Source organism: Hippopotamus amphibius, chromosome X (assembly GCF_030028045.1).
Source record: "Hippopotamus amphibius kiboko isolate mHipAmp2 chromosome X, mHipAmp2.hap2, whole genome shotgun sequence".
In the NCBI taxonomy this organism is placed as follows: Eukaryota; Metazoa; Chordata; class Mammalia; order Artiodactyla; family Hippopotamidae; genus Hippopotamus; species Hippopotamus amphibius.
Window position 1 is genome coordinate 57,635,657 of NC_080203.1, and position 14,848 is coordinate 57,650,504.

A 14,848-nucleotide genomic window follows, 5' to 3' on the forward strand; every position below is an offset into this window, starting at 1 on the left:
CCCTCTTTTGTCAAAGATAAGGTGCCCATATGTGTGTGGGTTTCTCTGGACTCTCTGTTCTCTTCCATTGATCTATATTTCTGTTTTTGTGCCAGTATTATACTGTCTTGATCACTGTAGCCTTGTGGTATAGTTTGAAGTCAGGGAGCCTGATTCCTCCAGTTCCACTGTTCCTTCTCAAAATTGCTTTGGCTATTAGGGGTCTTTGTATTTCCACACAAATTGTAAAATTTCTTATTCTAGTTCTGTGAAAAATGACATTGGTAATTTGATAGGAAATGCATTGAATATGTAAATTGCTTTCAGTGGTATAGTCATTTTCATAATTTTGATTCTTCCAATCCAAGAACATGATATGTCCCTCAATCTGTTTATATCATCTTTGATTTCTTTCATCAGTGTCTTATAGTTTTCTATATACAGGTATTTTGCCTCCTTGCATAGGTTTATTCCTAGGTGTTTTATTCTTTTTGTTGCAGTGGTAAATAGGAGTATTTCCTTAATTTCTTTTTCTGATCTTTTGTTTTTAGTGTATAGGAATATAAGAGATTCCTGTGCACTAATTTTGTATCCTGAAACTTTACTAAATTCTTCAATTAGTGCTGGCAGTTTTCTGCTAGCATCTTTAGGGTTATCTATGTATAATATCATTTCATCTGCAAAGAGTGACAATTTTATTTCTTCTTTTCCAATTTGGATTATTTTTATCTCATTTTCTTCTCTAATTGCTGTGGCTAAAACTTCCAAAACTATGTTGAATAATAGTGGTGAGAGTGGACACCCTTGTCTTGTTCCTGTCCTTAGAGGGAATTTTTTTCATTTTTTCACCATTTAGAACGATGTTGGCTCTTGATTTCTCATACGTGCTTTTTATTTGTTGAGGTAATTTCCTTCTATGCCCAATTGCTGAAGAACTTTTATTGTAAATGGATGTTTAATTTTGTCAAAGGCTTTTTGTACATCTATTGAGCTGATAATAATGTTTTTATCCTTCAATTTATGAATATTATGTATCACATTGATTGATTTGCATATTGAAGAATCCTTACATGCCAGGGATAAACCCCACTTGATCATGGTGTATGATGTTTTTATTGTGCTGTTGGATTCTGTTGGCTAGTATTGTGTTGAGCATTTTTGCATCTATATTCATCAGTGATATTGGTCTGTAACTTTCTTTTTTTGTGACATCTTTGCCTGGTTTTGGTATCAAGGTGATGGTGGCCTCATAGAATGAGTTTGGGAGTGTTCCTCTTTCTGCTATATTTTGGAAGAGTTTGAGAAGCATAGGTGTTAGCTCTTCTCTAAATGTGTGATGAAATTCGCCTGTGAAGCCATCTGGCCCTGGGCTTTTGTTTGTTGGGAGATTTTTAATCACAGTTTCAATTTCCGTACTTGTGATTAGTCTGTTCATATTTTCTATTTCTTGCTAGTTCAGTCTTGGTAGATTGTGCTTTTTTAAGAATTTATCCATTTCTTCCAGGTTATCCTTTTTTTTTTTTTGGCATATAGTTGCTTGTTTCCTATGATCTTTTATATTTCTGTGGTGTCAGTTGTTACTTCTCCTTTTTCATTTCTAATTCTGTTGATTTGCTTCTTCTCCCTTTTTTTTCCTGATGAGCCTGGCTAATGGTTTATCATTTTTGTTTATCTTCTCAAAGAACCAGTTTTTATTTCATTGATCTTTGCTATTGTTTCCTTCATTTTTTTTTTCATTTATTTCTCATCTGACCTTTATGATTTCTTTCCTTCCACTCACTTTGGGTTGTTTTTGTTCTTTTTTCTCTAATCGTTTTAGGTGTAAGGTTAGGTTGTTTATTTGATATGTTTCTTGTTTCTTGAGGTAGGATTGCATTGCCATAAACTTCCCTCTTAGAACTGCTTTTGCTGCATCCCTTAGGTTTTGGGTCGTCGTGTTTTCATTGTCATTTGTTTCTAGGTCTGTTTTGATTTCCTCTGATTTCTCCAGTGATTTCTTGTTTGTTTAATAGTGTATTGTTCCACCACCATGTGTTTGCATTTTTTACATTTCTTTTCCTGTAATTGATATATATTCTCATGGCATTCTGGTTGGAGAAGATGCTTGATACAATTTCAATTTTCTTGAATTTACCAAGGTTTGATGCATGACCCAACGCGTGATCTAATCTGGAGAATATTCTGCATGCACTTGAGAATAAATAAAGTGTATTCTCTAGTTTTTGGATGTAATAGTGTATAAATATCAGTTAAGTTGACATGGTCTAATGTGTTGTTTAAAGCTTGTGTTTCTTTATTTATTTTCTGTTTGGATAATCTGTCCATTGATGTAAGTGGGTGTTAAAGTCTCCTACTATTATTGTGTTACTGTCAATTTCCCCTTTTGTGGCTGTTAGCATTTGCCTTATGTACTGAGGTGCTTCTATGTTGGGTGCATAGATACTTACAACAGTTATCTCTTCTTCTTGGATTGATCCCTTTATCATTATGTAGTGTCCTTACTTTTCTCTTGTAATAGTCTTTACTTTAAAGTCTAATTTGTCTCATATAAGCATTGCTACTCCAAATTTATTTTGGTTTCTATTTGCACGGAATATCTTTTTCCATCCCCTTACTTTCAGTCTATGTGTGTCCAATGGTCTGAAGTGGGTTTCTTGTAGACAACATATGTAAGGGTCTTGTTTTTTTATCCATTCAGCCTGTCTGTGTCTTTTGGTTGGGAGATTTAATCCATTTACTTTATAAGGTAGTTATTGACATGTATGTTCCTACTACCATTTTCTTAATTCTTTTGGGTTTGTTTTTGTAGGTCTTTTCCTTCTCTTGTGTTTCCTGCCTGGAGAATTTCCTTTAACAATTATTATAAGGCTGGTTTGGTGGTGCTGAATTCTCTAAGCTTTTGCTTGTTTGTAAAGCTTTTGATTTCTCCATCAAATCCGGATGAGATTATTGCTAGGTAGATTACTCTTGACTGTTGGGTTTTCTCTTTCATCACTTTCAACATATCCTTCCACTCTCTTCTAGCCTACAGAGTTTCTGCAGAAAGGTCAACTGTTATCCTTATGGGTTTTCCCTTATATGTTATTTGTTGCTTTTCCCTTGCTGCTTTTAATATTTTTTTCTTTGTGCTTAATTTGTGTTAGCTTGATTAATATACATTTCAGTGTGTTTCTCCTTGGGCTTATTGTGTATGGGACTCTCTCTTCTTCTTGGACTTGATTGACTACTTCCTTTCCCATGTTGGGGAATTTTATGACGATAATCTTTTCAAATATTTTTTCACACCCTTTCTTTATTTTTTCTTCTTCCAGGATGCCTATAATTTGAATGTTGGTGTGCTTAATGTTGTCCCCGAAGTCACTGAGACTCTCTTCCATTATTGTTATTCTTTTTTTCTTTTTCCTGCTGTGGTAGTTATTTGCACCATTCTATCTTCCAGGTCACTTACTCATTTTTTTGCCTCAGTTAATCTGGTGTTGATTCCATCTATAGTATTTTTAATTTCTGTTATTGTGGTGTTCATTATTGTCTCTTTTCTCTTTAGTTTTTCTAGGTCCTTATTAAATGTTTCTTGTATTTTCTCTACTTTATTTTCAAGATTATGGATCATCTTTACTATCATTACTCTGAATTCTTTTTCAGGCAATTTGCCTATTTCCTCTTCATTTACTTGGTCTTGTGGGATTTTATCTTGCTCTTTTGCCTCCAAGATGTTTCTTTGTTGTCTCATTTTGTCTAATTTGTAGTATTTGCTGTCTCCATCCCCTATGCTTTGTAGAAGTAATTCCTTTTGTGTCTGTTTTCTGCACCCTGTGGTGAGGTTGTTTCAGTGTCTTCAGTAGGCTTCCTGGTGGGGGTTCTGGTGCCTGCGTTTTTGTTTGTAAATCTGAGTCTTTTCCTTCTGATGAGCAGAGCCATGTCAGGTGGTGTGTTTTAGGGTATCTCTGAGCTTAGTATGACTTTAGGTAGTCTATTTGCTGATTGGTGGTTTTGTTTTCCTGTCTTGTTTGTAGTTTGGTATGAGGTATCCAGCACTGGCAGTGGCAGGTAGTCAGAGAAGCCAGGTCTTAGACTCTGATAGAGGCCTCCATGAGGGTTCTCTGCAATTAATATTTCCTGTGGCCGAGGACTCTCTAGTGGTCTAGTGTCCTGGACTCATTGCTCCCTTTCCAGAGTGTCAGACTTCACTTCTGGTCGAAGAATGCAGACTCCACAGGTCACTCATTTCCACAAAAAAGGGGATTCAAAATGACTATCCAAGCCCCAAACTAATGGTAAAAGTTTCAGTCAAACCAATACTGAATCAAGGGAACACGTACATGCATAAGAAAAACAAAAACAGAACCAAATAAAACATAAAGCACTAGAACAACCAGTCATAAGAAACCCAGAACACAGTCAGACAATTAAAGAGAAGAGCAACAAAAATTCAAACACACACACACACACAAAATAGCCTAAGCAGAGTGCCAACTAAAGACTTGAAAAGAAACAAAACAAATTGACAAGCATGGTAAAAAAAAAAAAAAAATACAAAACACCCAGAGGAATTGTGAAAACAAGCACCATATACAACAGATACCAAACAGAAACAAGAACCTAATAGAACAAAGAGCCAGAGAACAACCAGATAACCTGAAGATCCTCAAAACAAAATCAAATAATTATAATTAGAACGAAGATAAAGACAAAACCTAAAAACAAAAACCAATGCAGTATGTAGTCTGAAGAACAAAGCAAGGAAAAAGAGCAGACCAATAATATAGATTAAAAAATATAATAAAAGAAAAGAAAAAGAAAAAAAATGATAAATCACAGAACAACAAAAAAGCATAATATAACTGGAAATTTAAAAAGAAAAAGAAAAAAAATAGAAATATATTAAAGGTAAAGAAGAAAAGAAGATGAGGAGATAAACTCATTTCTACAGAAAAGCTAGCTTGAAATAGAAATATATAGTAAAAATAAAATTAAAAAAGTTTGTTATAAAATGTGAAGTTCCCTTAGGACTAAGATGGTAATTAAAAAAAAAAAAGCCAGAAATGACAACAGGATGGATCAAATCTATAGAATTAATAATAATAATTCTGTTTCCATGAGATGTCAACTGTAAGTGTCCTTGTACACACCTTGAACCTCAGGTCACCTTTGCCTCCCCAAAAGGCCCTCCTCTGCCTCTGGGTTGGACTCTGGATATTCTGTGGGTAATATAGGGTCCACTTAGGCTCTGATCTGGCCCAATTCCTATGTGCATTTGCTCCCAACATCTGCAACTGCCAGAACTAGACCTTTTTCATTTGTGGGAACATTCATTGTCTACTCAGATATTACAAAGCCATAGGGTCTACCTACCTGACTATGGGGTTTTAGTCTACAGCTTGAATATCTGATGGAAAGATTGTAGAACATCTTCCTTAGTCCCCCTGTCCCTGGAATTCAGCTTTGACTTTGTCCCTACTTATGTGTGTGGTCCAACCACTGGAGTCTTGTCTTGGGTATGCTTTGGAGCACTTGGTTCTGCCTCAATGATGGTTTGTTGTTTATCTGCAGATGCATGTGTGTGGGGAGAGAGAGGCTTTGATAGTGGCTCCTCTCTGTGCATGTTTCTCAGATGAAGAACCCTGCTTGGATCGCAGGAGCACTGGGGGTGATGCCAAATGCACATGTATGCCAGCAGCTGCCAGTATAGGAAACCTGGCCTTAGTGTGGTTCTTTACTGATGCCTGGAAAAAGGTGCATGAAGGTCAGTCCTTGGGGGCTTTTTGTAGTACTCTGCAACTGGTGGAGCTTTCTTTATTGTTCATCTGTAGGCCCCAGTGTATGGGGAGAAAGAGTGTACAATAGTGGCTCCTTTTCCTGTGTATGTGTCAGCAGTAGTGCCCTGCCTGGGTTGAGGGAGCCCTGGCAGCAGTGGCAGTGCCTATTGCATAGGTAAGCCTGTGGGCTCAAGTGTAAGAAGAATGTCTCCAAAGATGACCCTCTCTGACAACTTCTTCTGGCTCTCAGCAGCAGTCACACCAAGGCTAACTCCCAAGGGGGCTTTTTCTATACCTTGATGTCTGTTGCTTGAAAGCCAGGCCCAGAGGGGGCCTCCCTTTGTTCATTGCAGGCACCCAGAGAAAGGCCACAACAGTGACTTCTCCCCTCTGCTTGTGACACAGCAGCAGTGCCCTGCTACCGTGGCAGCCCAGCCTTCTGTGGTAGGCATTCCCTGCTGTGGATTTCTTCCCTCCTGTCCCCTCAGTCCATCTTCCCACAGCCAACTGTTGTTCTCACCTGGGCCAGTTCTCCAGTCCCCATGTTCCAGCTCCCACACCCCCTGTACTGCTGTGAATCCACATCTCATTACGGGACACCCAGGGCCATTGTACGGACCCTCTGTGTGTTTCTCACTCTTTCCCATCTGCCATAGGTTGGCCACTTTCACCCTCTTTGGACAGTTCCAATTGCCTCCCTTCTGACCCAATCAACTTCCCCATTGGAGAGGGAGTTTCCCCATCAGATAAGGGGGGTTTCCCTGAATTCAGTAATCTCTCCCGTTTCAGCTCCCCCTATCCAAGGGTGTAGGACCCATCCTATTTTTTCTTCCTTCCTACCCAGTTATGCCAGGATCTTTGTAGTCCTTTCTGGTGTCCAAGGTGCTCTGCTAGTGTTCAGCCAGTTTTCTCTGGTAATTATTGCTTCTTTTGATGTATTCCTGATGCATCTGTGTTGAGAGATGCACTCCACATCCTTCTACTTCACCACCATCTTTCCTTTCCCCTCCTTTCATTTTTAATTTGTGCAAACTGGTGTCATATAACACATAAAATGTGTTTCCAGGTGAGAATTACAGAAGCATACAGAGATTTTTTTTGTATCACTGCGAAGCATTCTGTGAATAATATTTTATAGAAAACACAAGTGCCATTAATTAAATTGTACCCTTGTAGATTATTTTCATTTGTATTTTATTGATTATTCAGTTCCCCCTTTCAGGCAAATCAATCTATTCCTTTTTATTAACAGTACAATTTCTGGCTAAGCTGGCTGAGAACTACTCTGTCTTCAAAATTAGTTTTGTCTTATTTGCCTTTTCATGATCTCTTATGTCAATTGCCACCAAAATTAGAATGTACTTTATTTTTTAATAATTCTTTCATTCAACCTATTCCTATGGTCTCTCAAAGTCAGCTTGGAACTTAGTTGAGAAACTCCACTTAAATTGGTTACATTTTATCAGCAACATCACATGCTACAGAGAATATCTATTAGTCCACAGATGCTGAGGCAGCACAAGATATTAGTGTCAAAGTAACTCTCCCTAACCACTTGCTATTTGCATGCAAAACATGCCTCCCAAGGTGACCACAAAAGTAAACACATTTTTTAGGAAAAAAATACTAGTTTAAGCTATGACAGAACTTTTCTTTCTTTTCTTCTCACAAATTACTAAAATTATCTTTATGTGAGAATGATAGCAGGGAATTCCAAAAGATGTATAAAAATTTGTAAGAAAATATTTTTGTGAAACAAAATAATTTTTAAAAGTCTCAATGTTTATCACTAATAAAAAACTTGAAACAAAAATATAGTTATTTGTTTAGTACAATACCTTTTATGGAATAGAAAGAGTTTATACTAGGTATCTTGAAGTTATTACTTTAATACATAGAATGGAATCCCCTTCATTATCATAATTTAAATGTTAAGTTATTTTCATTATAATCTGAAAAAACCTTCATAATGGATTCTCACACTAGCTCAGGATATATTATTTTGTATGTCTTTAGCACTTGACTAGACAAACTATCGGTAATAAACATTCATAATATTTTAAAGATCAGTTCCACTGCAATGAACTGAAACTTAAGAAGTTGACCTGAAATCATTGTCTCAACTAACTTGTTATATGTGAATTTTTAAAAACAATTAAGACTACCTGTTTGGCTAAAAACTGTTCTCTAATTTACTCAGTGATCTTGTTGAAATGGGATTGTCCAATCATAGTCTACCTCACATTCTCTCCAGAAGCACATTTCTATTAAACTAGTCAAATAGAAATTGAAGTGTTGTATGTGTGCATGTGCATGTGTGTAAGACAGAGAAAGAGAGACAAAGAAAAAGGCAGTGTTGGAGAGAGAGAGAGAGAAAGAGGGAGGAGAGTGAATAAGCAAAGGCTTTTATTCTTATCATATATTAATAAAGTGAATGTATGACTAAGTGTATACCTTATACCATGATATGTAAAATTTTATATATTCTCTATTTGTATGAATGCACTGATGCAGCATGATACTTTGCACCCAAGAATTAAGAACTAGATTAGGAATCAATAAATTAGACTGCTACTTTTCTAAGGATTGGCATTGCAAAAATATTTCCTCATTTTACAATGAAGAAAATATAAATTGTAACACAGTTACTGCTGAAGAAATTTATCTATAACTATTGTGATTAGTACTCCAGCATCTTAGATTTAGGACAATAGAAAGAACCATTTTTATTTTCTGGTAGCAATCTTATGTCCTCGTTAAGTGAAAAATAGCCAAAACAGTAGTGAAAACAATATTCACTGCTAAATTAAGATAAGTGGAGTGTAGCCTAGGAACAAAACAGAAAAGACAGAAAACGTGCATTTCGAAACATTAAGTAGATCTGCTGCCACATAGATTAAAACAGTTAAAACAGTTGTGTTTAATGGAATTATTTCAAATTATTCCTAACAAGATATCATACTTTCTGCTTTCAACATGTTTCAAATGAGATATCCAAAGTGTTTTACAAACATAAATGCATTAAGGTTTTTGTATCTCTGTTAAGTACTGACAAGATACAAGATACACTATTTTCTCAAGCATGTGAAATTTGGGCACATTTCCCTGGCTTACAAGACAAAATGCTAAATTCCCTTTCAGGAAAAAGAATCATATACCCCATCTTTGGTCTCTCGTATTGGGATTCTTTCTAAGTATGTTCAATACTTTTCATCTAACTTTTTCTTTATGATAAAAATTAATGATAAATGGAAAACATATGAAAAATGCTATTAATATACTTTACCAGTTTTATCTCATTTCTCTAAAGGAAAATGCATTCCAATGATGCATAATCTACACCGATCCCCTTTCCTACTTTGTGAACTTTTAAGAGACCATCTTAAATTTTGAGATAATTTTACCTTCAAAGAGCTGGAAGCAAATAATTATTTATAGAATCTTTATAGAGCAGTTACAGCAAATAATTTTATTTTAATTAGACAAATAGCAGTTCGACATATACTCTGTTACCTGCCATTGGGTTTGGACCTAATGATACATGCTGAGGTTATGATTTATACAATAATGCTCTGGTAAATTATCTCCTAATCACGTGGTTCTACCTTAATCTATTTCCCTAGTTTTTCTGCAAGAATTAAACATATTAAGTAAAAAAAAAAGTCATCATCCTTATGTTACTCCTGAAGAAATTAGAAGCTTTATGTAGATAACTCCAATATTTCTGGCCTTGAGGACTTTATTTTATACACCATGACTTTTTAAAATTTAAATAAATAAAGATAAAATAGAAAAAAAATAATATCTGAAGAGAAAATCTGATTCAACAATGACAGAAGTGTGGGTTAGAAAATGCATTAGATGGGCTTTGTCTGGAGATCTATTTTCTGTTCTAAGCCTTGGCCAAAGCACTCACACAGCCTCAGATCTCAGGTTCCACGTGAGGAAAGTGTGCAGAGCAGACAAAGCCAAGGGTGATAGTTGGAGGAAAAAGCAGTAAATATAACTTGGAAACCTAAGCAGCCTGTACAAGTATGTGTGGTGAATTAAATAGGCTGAGAAGTGAGAGGAATGCAGAATACCAACCAATATTTTAACAGTTAAAAAGTGCAAAGTCCTGTGCTGAGTACAGTAGAAATACAATGATAAATCTGGCTGGATCCTGCCATCAAGATCCATGTCTACAATTAGGAGAGAGAACAAAAATTGTACAGAAACAATAACAAGGTAGGACAAGATTAATGCCATAAAATTGAAATTAAATTGTTACATTAGTTCAGGGAAAAAGGAGATTTATTCTTGTTGTAAGGGTAAGAGAGGATTTCATGAAAGAGACAGCATTTAGCTGGCCCTTAAAAGATAAATAAAATGCTTGATTTGTGGGAGAGAGAGAATTGGAAAAATGATGGGTATTCCAGAAAGATAAATGTGTATTAGGAAAGAAATACACAGGATGTACAGAACCTGTTATAAGTTGGGACTAAATCCAAAACTTTGACTAAATTGCAAAAACATGAAGTTAATGAAAATATACTCCAGGATTTCTGGGTTTGTGTTACAGAGCATAAAAGGAAGTTATGCTACATAAGAAATAAGAAATACAAGTCCCCCAAAACTGAGATACATGTTTTTAAGCTGAGTGGCTTTCTGGCAAGTCTTTCAAAATAATCTATCGTTGATACTCATAACTTTACATCTTGGATGGGAACATACTAGAGAAAAGATGTGAGGCTGGAGTAGCTTCAGTATCCAACAGAGGAGTCCAAGAGGCAATAAAGGGGCTAATACAGATTGAGCTCCATCTTCTCCCAACCTCACCCATAGTAATTCCTACTTTTTGCTTGGGCTTTAAGCCACTACCTCCCCTGCACTACACTCAAGAGTTCTTGTGGACCATGCTACTGTGTGTTTTTCTAATGGGGGCTCAGGAAGAATGTACCTTGGGGTAATAATAAAGTTATCTCATAGACTGGCTTTTGCCTTTAGAGTTTTGCTTTTCTTTGTTGAAGTTCATCTTTACTTCCAAATGATAAAGAAGTCTAAGGTATTGAGCAAGTATATTTATTGGCTTTGGTCTCATTCCATGGCAAGTAAAGCATGAATTGTGGTGGGGTTTGGAAACCAAGAGTGATAATTTTTATCCCATGTGACATAGTCTCAAGAAGACAATTTAATCAACCCAAAGGGCCCCTATAAGGGCAACCCAGAGAAGCTTTAACTTTTGTCAGAATACTTTAAGTGTATGCCTATTAAGAGTCCCTGGTGATTTCCTTAAATACTTTGATACTAACCATAGTGGTTTTTAAAATGTCTATTATTCTTGAAATACACCTGCTTTTTTCTTTGTATCTTTCTTTTAAATGAGCAATGGCTGTACTTCTGTGATAGAAAAACAAATGATTCTCTTTGAAGAATGTAAAACACTCTACAGTATTTAGACCAGAAATACATAAATAATAAATTGCATATTGATAAAATCTATAGGTAATATATATTACAGTGGCTTCTTGCAAGCTAGTTGAGTGGATTAGGGTTGTACAGTCAGACAGACCTGGATCTGCATCCCAGTATGACCACTTAACAAGTTAGGTAATTAAATTTTGCCATTATCTTGTTCCAATGTTATTTTTTCTAACTGAAATATGGGAATAATTATTTATTTCATCTGTTTTTTGAAAGACTTAAGTGAAATTATGTGCTAATTACCTGGCATAATATGTGGCACATAGCAGGTATGCATTAAAAACTTATATTCATATGTAAGGATGAAGGCATTTAGAAGTGTCCTTGAGCACCAATCCAATAAATATAATTAAAAGAAGGAACTACTTTATGCATTCATTATGTTTTGGGGGCCCATGTGTCATTTTTATTATTCTAGGAAATACTCATTCACATAGAAAAAAAAATTTTTTTTTCTGGTGGAAACTACCCAAATGTAAACTCTACAACAGAAGACACATTGTCTTCTTTTCTGTTGTATCATTGAAAAAGCATCGGATACACAATAGGACCTCAACTAGCAATTATCCAACAAAATATAATTGATGTCCATTTAAGGAAACCACCTAACCTAGACATACTAAATATATTTCAAGCATGTGGTTGTTCATATAACATTTCTTGTGAATTAGCCTGAAGTGTATTCTTGAGTATCAAAGTTTCCCTTCTCTAAAGCTAACATTCACTTCAATCCCCAAAGGGAGACCCAAGGGAAGCAAATTAGAAACACCCCAATGTTAAATTCAGACTGATTTTAGAATGCATATAAATCAAGATGTCATTTTCACTACAAGGTTGTATGCAGAAAGCATAAAATATATTCTTAAGAAAGGATGTGGGAGAAAAAGATGGCGGTGAAGTAGAGAGACGTGGAGTGCATCCCTCTCCACAGATGCATTGGGAATGCACGGAAGGACACAGTCATTCCCACAGAGAACCAGCTGAACACCAGCAGACGGCCTCGGACACCGGAAAGGGCTGCGGAGAACCTGACATAGCCGGTAGGGAGGCATCTACGAGGGCTCAAAGAGGGTGAAGCGGCGGAGCTGTGGCAGACGGGAGGGAGTGAGAAACATACGGAGGGTCCGCAGCGCACCTCAGCGTTCCCGGACCGAGACACCGATCCGCGGCTGAACGGAGGGTCCAGGAGCGGGAGCGTGGGAACCGGAGAGCTGGTTCAGGGGGAGAAACATTGTTGCCGGTAGGGTGACGGACCGAGAGGACAGGAGGGAGGAGGTCCGCGGAGAGGAGTGCCGATCCCTGAGAGCTGCCCGGCCATGATGGCGGCTGGAGGCTGCAGGCTCCCGGGCGGGGGGGAGGAGCCGCGCGCATAGCCTCTCTCTCTCTTTCTGCGCCTCTGCAACAGGCAGCGGAGAGACGCCCTGCGGGGCCACATAAGGCGCTCAGGGATAACAAGCACCCTCAGGCGCTCGGGCGGGGCTAGATTAAAACTCCTTGCAACGCCAGCAGCAGGGAGGCTGCCGAGAGAAAAAAAAAAAAAAAAAAACAGCATCAAAAAGAAAAAACCCCGAGAGAGGCCCAACTCTAAGACTTTCTGTGTACGCCTGAGCCACCAGCGCCCTCTGCAACAGTCACCTCCAAGCCTGACTGAAGCAACAGTGCGCCACTGCTCACTCCCTCCCAGGAGAAGGAGCCACTATTGCACCCTCTCCCTCCCCACACACCGAGGCTTACAGACGAACAATAAAGGAACCTCTGCTGGTCACAGAATAACGCAAGAAAAAAAAACCCAAGGCAAGGAAAAGGACACTTACAGCTGAGACGCTAAGGAAACAGAAATAGTAGTATCAATACCTATTGAACTGGTCCATTCGGGGATCAGTTCTGGATTTTTTTTTTTTTTTTCCTTTCTCTTTTTTTTTTTTTTTGATTTATTAAATACGATCTTAGCCCTAAGGGATCTACAAGTTTTACAACATAATTTTATAAGGATATTTTTTACTCTTTTTTTTTTTTTTTTTTTGCCTTTTAAAATACTTCTATATCTAGCTAAGTTTTTGGTAGTACGGACAAAATATCTTTCATACTTTCCTTTCATCCCTTTCTTTTATACACTTCTATTCCTTTCTTTTTCTTTGCATATTTCCAACCACATTACGCTCTTCTGTTCCCCTTTCTTCCAGCCATTTTAAGTGTATTTTATCTTAACATACTTATAAGCAACACTATCGGTCTGCTCAGACTCCTTGCTCTATTCTCCAGATGATGCACTGCCTTGGTATTAATATTAGGCTTTTGTCTTTATCTTAGTTCTTAGTACAGTTGCCTAATTACATTCTGAGAATCTCCATTCTCTCTGGTGGTACTCCAGCTCATTTCTATATTTGATCCTAGCTTACAAAATCTCCCTGGATTGATGTTTGTATGTGTAGGGTGTTATTTGTTGTTTGTTTGCTTTTGCTTTTGTCTCTGATTTGTTCTGTTTCAGTTGTCAATTTCTGCTGGGTTTCTCTCTGAATATCTGATAGCACACTGGGGTTCTGTCAGGTCTTTCTAGAGCCTTATGTCCTAACGGATTCAATAATTGTGTGTCTTATACATGTATGTGTTTCCTAGACTGAATATTTGTCTAATCCAATACTTGGACATTAGTCTGAGGCTTGGACAGTCTTCTATAAACACCTCTATCACCAGGACAAGCAACCCCAAAAGCTTGGACAACCATGAGGAAACAAAGAAACACCATGCAGGCAAAGGAGCAGGAAAAAAACCCACAAGACCAAATAAATGAGGAGGAAATAGGAAAAATGCCTGAAAAAGAATTTAGAGTAATGATAGTAAAAATGATACAAAATCTCGATAACAAATTAGAGAAAGTACAAGAAACAGTTCATAAGAACTCAGAAAAACAAACAGCAATGGATAACAAAATAACTGAAATTAAAAATACTCTAGATGCTCTAACCAGCAGAATGACTGAGGCAGAAGAACGAATAAGTGAGTTGGAAGATAGAATGGAAGAAATAAACGCCACAGAGCAGGAAAAACATAAAAAAATAAAAAGACTAGAAGACAGCCTCAGAGACCTCAGTGATAACCTTAAATGTACCAACATTCGAATTATAGGCATCCCAGAAGAAGAAGAAAACAAGAAAGGGTCTGTGAAAATATTTGAAGAGGTTCTAGTGGAAAACTTCCCCAACATGGGAAAGGAAATAATGAACCAAGTCCAAGAAGCACAGAGAGTCCCATACAGAATAAACCCAAGGAGAAATACACCAAGACACATATTAATCAAACTAACGACAATTCAACACAAAGAAAAAATATTAAAAGCAGCAAGAGAAAAGCAACAAACAACATATAAGGGAAAACCCATCAGGATAACAGCTGACCTTTCTACAGAAACTCTGCAGGCCAGAAGGGAATGGCAGGATATACTGAAAGTCCTGAAAGAGAGAAACCTACAGCCAAGAATACTTTACCCAGCAAGAATCTCATTCAGATTTGAGGGAGAAATCAAAAGCTTTCCAGACAAGCAAAAGTTAAGAGAATTCAGCACCACCAAACCAGCCTTACAACAAGTGCTAAAGGAACTTCTCTAAGTAGGAAACACAAGAAAAGGAAAACACCTACAAATACAAACCCAA